Source organism: Triticum aestivum, chromosome 4A (genome assembly GCF_018294505.1).
Source record: "Triticum aestivum cultivar Chinese Spring chromosome 4A, IWGSC CS RefSeq v2.1, whole genome shotgun sequence".
In the NCBI taxonomy this organism is placed as follows: Eukaryota; Viridiplantae; Streptophyta; class Magnoliopsida; order Poales; family Poaceae; genus Triticum; species Triticum aestivum.
The window spans coordinates 659,868,830-659,875,694 of NC_057803.1; positions in this window are offsets into that span (position 1 = coordinate 659,868,830).

Genomic DNA, 6,865 nt, shown 5'->3' on the forward strand with positions numbered 1-6,865 from the left:
CTTTGGACGCTCCACCTCCCTGCTCTGCTTGTTAATTTCCTAAGCTTTGCCCTAACCCACTGTACCAGTCGCTTTCATGAGCATGTTTATTAAGTTACTAGGATGCATATGTTGTGCTTCTGCTCCTGGATGCTTGACAGCCCATGCATAGCACTGTTCTTATCAAACGTTAACACTGAACCAAACTGTCGCCTAGTTTTGGATCATGTACTGTTTGCGAGATGTTTGTATCAGGTTGAAGCATGTTTTGTTCACGTGATGATGATGACGTTTGGCGGAATTGGCTTGCTTATATTGATGAATTCCTTTCCAGGTGTTCCGTAAGGATACCGGCACGATACTCTCTAGGAAGGAGCTGTTCAAGGACACGCTCAAGAAGGCTGCGCAGGCCTGGAAGCGCATTGTCGACCTGCGTCTCACAGGTCCCGTGGATGGCCAACACCAAACCACAAGCTTTCTCCAGCATTTATTTGTTCTATATGTATGTACTGTTGGCTGACATATTTACATGTTCTTTTTTGTGGATTAACAAAGGAGGAAGCAAACTTGCTGAAGCAAACTTGCCCGGCAAGAAGGGATCCCTCAAGGTAACCCTAGTGTCTTCCAGTTTGCACTTTGCTCACCAACAATACTAATTGATCGATAGATAGATGTTGACCCTCTCTTTTTGTGATATGTGGCTATTGCAGCTGGACGAATGGGTGTTGTGCCGGTTGTACAACAAGAAGAACAACTGGGAGAACGTCAAGGTGGTGCAGGACATGGCTGTGGAGGCATGGCCTAGACGCTCGTCAACCTCGGCCACTTCATGGTACCCGCCTCTCCCCCTCCCCTCCCTCCCTCGCTTACACGGCCTCGAATCCCATGGATCTAAAGGCTTGCGGTTTGTGTTTGTTTACCTTGATTGCTTTCTTCGTGCAGTCAAGAATTGGGGTAGATCGTTCGCATCTGCCCACCCTTCGCCTCCCCTAGCTACAAATTGCTACGACACATTCGCCAATCCTGCCAACTAATAAAGTGTATTCTAGTTTGAAGGTTTACTGTTTCATAATAGCCAAATAAATAGCCTACATTTAATCATTCTTTTGCTACTTTAAATATAATAATGTAGTGGGAAAATTCATGAAATCATTCTGGCAGTAAATATTGTAGTTCTAGTTGGCCCAACCTCAATTCTGGAAGTACAAATTATTGCTATTTTTCTCATAAGATTATAGCATGAAACATACTATCTAGAAATTATTTCTCTATTGTCATTGCTTTCCTAATTGAATCTTCATTTCAGATTACATACCACTTCTTCCACTGGAAGAAGGGAACTCCATTTGCTGATGATCAGGGGATGTATAATAGATTGACTTGGTAGGAGCAAATGGACAATGGCAAACAGCTTACTCGCAACAGAAAATTTCTTGTTGTGGTTCTTGTAGTCCTGTATGTGTTATTATGTTTCAATTTTATTAATACTGCTTTTGGGAGATTACTTGGCAAGGAACAACATGGCAGGATGTATGCACAAAGATTGATTCTGGCTAGTTAGAAATACTACACTTATTCATTAATTATGCAAACAACACTTGTTAGTAACATCTAGGTCTAACTTGCATATTCATGCCATTATACATGTGTAAGGATTGGGCATTGCTCTATTGCTCTATTCACGCCATTATACATGTGTAAAAATTGTTCAATTAACTTCATTATCTTTAATAATTGATTATTCACTTCCAAGCCATAAATCCTTACAAACCAGGGCAATTTTTTCTTGGAATTATGCACTATACATTTCTTTAATAGAGTAATCCATAGTCTATTGCTCTATTCATCCTGTTGCATAAATAAGGTGTTTTCTTGATGAGTGAATCCTGGTCTCTAAAGTGGTGATTAAATTTTCCGTCTCTAGGTATTTCGAGTCATCAGATGATGGACTTCTAGATTATCAATTTTGTTGAACAGATTTGGCATGACAATTACTTTGACTATTGCAAGCGAAGCTTTTAAAAAAATCAAGCATTTCAATACTATATTTTTCATGCCGATGACAACAATGAATGTAGTACTATGAAAAGATCAATTTTTTGCATATTATGGATTATAATACTACAGTCCTGACCTTTTCTTAATACAACGAAAATTCTGCTTGTTCTGTATGCTCCATCCTAAGCATGCATATATACCCATTAGTTTGTGTTCTTGATATCTACCTGTAGTGTCATGAGGATTAAATCTCCTCACTTCATATGTTGCCCTATGGAATTCAGTAGACACTTTTTATCAACACTAAGTTCAGATCAATAGGCGCTGCTTAACATACCTAAAAGTGTAGCATGTTGTGATTTGTGAAGTGATGCTGCAACTCCGGAGTACACAATTATAACATATTAGTAAAATTAGTATGCATCCCTGACTTGTATGTTTTTTCCAAGGTCTATACAAATGCCATCTTTGTCTGGCAATATCTTTTTATCTTATTATTTCAGTCCATGAGTGTTGTGTTGGAGCATCACTGACTTGTATGGTTTTTTTAAAAGGTATATACAAGTTCCATCTTTGACTGGCAACATCTTCTCTTGTGTCATGTCATGTATCTATTTGACCTTACTTGTTTTAAGTGAATGATGTATTACTTGCAAGTGTCAATGTACTAATGCAAACAGTGATTATTTACTTATGACTAATCTATTTTCCATCTCATTTATAGGAGTTCCCAAAATGCCTGACTCCAACGGCAACGGCATGCACCACAAGAAGGGTAATGGCCTCTTCACCGACTCCGGCCCGTCCTCCCCGACTCCTGGTCGTGGCCCTGTGCACGATAGCGCCCTCCCTCTTCTACTTCTACTACCTATTGTTGCTGCTGTTGCTGATTGGTCTATGCACGGTGGGTCATCCATCAATGTTTATTTGCTACTGCCTGGGCTCTGTTTCTCTGTATGCGAGTGTGCTGTTTGTGCAGTATAGATGCTTGGTCCTTGTGGAGATCGTCTAATAGATGCAGTTCTTCTATGTTAATATTACGAGAATGGAGTAGTGCATTTCGGTTGAACATGTGTTCTAGATTTTTTTTGTTGATAAACATGTGGTCTAGATGATTCTACCTTGTTGTTTCTGATGTTACATTTGGTTTATCTATGCTACATTGCAAATTTTCAATGATGTTTGTTGCCCAAGAAACTAGCTAATTAGAGGCCTGAGATTTCAATAGTTTGGAGGAGAAACCAATGAATTCAGATTTGAGTGAGAAATCTATTCTGGTTTCAAATACATAGGTTTATTTTTTGTAACTATGCATAGATTTGTAACAATGAGCATAGGTGGTTAGAGGTTGCTGTGATGATGAATATAAATATTAATAAGTGCTCATGCATGGCGGTATACCGGATACCATTGTTTTCACTGTTTTATCAACATGCCTTTGCTGAGTCTTCCATTCATACGTGTAACCTATACATTACAGCTACTGAGTACTTTTTATCGACATATTAGCTAATTGTGTACCTATATATGACCCTGGTACAATGGATACAGCATGATACTTCTGCTGCCATAACTTGTTTTCTTGTCTACCATCCAGGTACAATGGGAGCAAGCTCATCCTCCTCAATCCCTAGCTACTGCATGACTGTCGGGGTGCATACTCCCTACAGTTCCTGGAGCATCTGGACCTCTTATTGTAGTAGCTGGTATGCTTGATGCGTGTATCTCTGTATCCTTACTGTTTAGCTAGAACCATAAATCCTGATGCATGCTGATTATGGTCTGGTTTATTAGATCTGTTCTGCTGTTGCTTAAAATTTGACATGCCTGGATTCTGAATGAACTCGTTCTTACAGTTATTTTCATTTCTATGATCAATTTAGTTAGAGTTGCACATGTCAGTATACTATATACCGAAAAAAATCCTAGCTAGTGAGAACATTTGTCACTCCATAAACACCTACTGTTAGTGTTAGTCATACTATCTATCTACATGGCATTTGTTGTGAATTCTTGCTTATAAGTTATTGGATCCCTCATTGGCTACTGTTTGATGTTCTGTACACATTCTTATTCTTATATTTTCATTCTTATTCTTTGCACAGGTGAAGTGCGAATCCAAGGCCGAAGCTGTGAAGCATATCAACAAAGAGTAGCATATTATATCTTGTAATTGTAGGCATATCTGGGTTGTAATATACTGTAACAAATGTAATAGACTAATGTAGTGTTGTTTTGGATGAATTTAATTTGCTCTCTGGTCTGTTCAAAAAAATGATTGTGTATGTGATTTGAATACTCGTGAAATGGAAACCTGACAAGAGGGTCCAAGTTATAATGGTTGTTTAACAAATTCCGAAATTTCTGATGTGTGGGACAAATTTTGAGATAAGCATGACATGTGGGGCCTTGCTTACTAGTGGTACCCCAATATATAATGGCTGAAACTAGAAAATCAACGGACTAAAAGGCCATGGCCCAAAAATAAAAAGGCTAAAATGTTGGGTCTGGCCCATGTAGCTGATCAAAATTAATCATTATTGAGGAAATCGTTAACTGGTAGCTTCTCGGTTGGCTTGCACGTAGGGGAATAATAGGCTAATCGGCAAGTTAATCAACCATTTAATCAATTAATCGGATGATTTATTGGCTTATCGGCTACTCGGTGACCCTACGAGTAGGGGTTAATCAACAAGTTAACTAGTTAATCGGACGAATTCTTGAACAGGGAAATTAATTGAGAAAAAAATAAAAATGTCTGAATTGCTGAGCTCGGCCCATGTAAAACACCGAATTGGACCGGGCTGAATCTTATCAACGACCTTTTCAATTGGTTGCAATTTTGCCACGTCAGATTGCCACGTCGGATCCAATGTGGCCTGAGCAGAGAGCTAGCGACCAAAATAGAAGTTCATAGAATCAATGACCTTTTATTTTGGTCGTGGAATTCCACGACCTTCTCACAGAGAATGTCGTTAATTTCAGTACGATTACCAGCTTTTGACCTTCTGTTTTTGGTCACAAAAAGGTCGCAAATGAAAAACAATGACTTTTTAGTGACCAATAATGATGGTCGCAAGTTGACATATTTCTTGTAATGCCAATATATAAAGGTTGTCAAAGCACAACTTGGTTTGGATTGCTAAACCTTCTCTCTCCTCTTTCTGTCATCACTTTTTAGCAATCCAATATACAAAGCCTGTTGGAAATGCTCTAAGAGTGTACAACAAAAAAGTAATAGGACAATTGTCCTTGCTATGCCAAGCAACTAGTGAGCTTTTGTCGGGTTCGATATGCGTTGAGATTCTCTGAATTAAGCCAGATGATAGAGGATATGCGCCTGAAAACAATGGGCATTCACATGACTGTGCTGATCACAAGGCTAAGTCACGCTGATCGGCATAATAACCAATGAGATAGCAATTTTGGGTCAAAAACAAAGCTCTCGCCATCGCGGATCGTCATAATTTATGAAGGCCGCTTCAAATTCAGTCTACGGGCTTTCATATTTGGAGACGGTGGTGTGTTGCTTTGGAACACGCTTCATCGCCAAATGCTTACCGAAAGGGAAGTTTTACCCCCTCTTTATCCTCCCGCGTGGCCCACCTTCGCCTCTTGTTGATGGCATAGACGGCTAGACGCTCATCTCACCAAAAAAGCGGGCCCATTAATGGCGGTCGCCGCATGTGAACTGCTCGCGGCAATAGCCTCCATGTTTTCCCACCACCTGTCGTCTACGGCTATAAAAAGGTCATCACCATGTCTCACCTAGCTCATACCCCACCACACACATCCTCCACTTTCCATCCCGTCGCCACGCCGCTTCCCCCGCAGCCGGACTAGGTGCCACAAGAGGCGGCCGCCCTTATCACCAAGGAGGAGTGAGATCGTCGTGAAGCATTGGAAGCCATTTGAAATTATATTAAGTTGGATGTCCCAGCTAATGCTTAATATAATTCTGAAACAAAATTGGTGCAATTCATACCATCGCCACTGGAATCTTGTTGTTCGCGGGGGTGACAGAGGCTGGGGGAGCAGCGAGGTGGGTGCGACAGCGGGAGGACTAGCTCGATTTGGGTGTAGCCATAGGACCCCCATCTGGCTCGATTTAGGACTAGCCGCCATGCGGCCATGCCTATTTGGAGAGGGAGGTGCAAATATGCAGTTACGAGAGGAGAGAGGGTGGGGAAAACCACCAATGTTTGGGGCCCATCAGGTGAGAAAAATTTGGAGGTTGAAATGTGATGAATCCGACTTTACATGCACCCAAGTCGGTCTTCATATTTTTTGACAACCGAGTCCACAACAAATATTGCGATCCAAACTGTGCAGCAGATGCTAGAGTTGCTCTGGGGATCAAATTAATCGGTTGTGCGGGGTGCACTGGACCCCGGTTGCACATTCAAAAATGTTCGAAAATTCTAGAAAAAAATAGTGCACTGACAACATAATCCGACGTTGTCACAAAATTCCATATCAAAATTCGCAACATTGCACGAGATACAAAAACGACAAATTTGACATCAATGTGAACCTACCAATGATTATCAATGATATTCATCCAGTGCATTTACTTATTTTTTCAAAAGATCAAAGGCAGACACTTAAGAAACACTTTTCGGACCATGGCTTTGTTCATCACCACTTGCGCACCGGCGACCTGAACTCTGTCTGCAAAGTATGACACGGTCCGGTTTCACCAACCAGAGTTGTGATAGGGAGGGCTCACACACCTTCAAGCGCCATGTCTGATCAAGCGTGTGGGCCACTATGTATAAGCCATGTTAATTTGGTCAGGTGTCCAGACACTATTTTATAGTACCTGTTGATGATGAGTCGCGTCATGCTGCAATAGCTGACAGTACTGTATCCACAAGACCACAAGTTT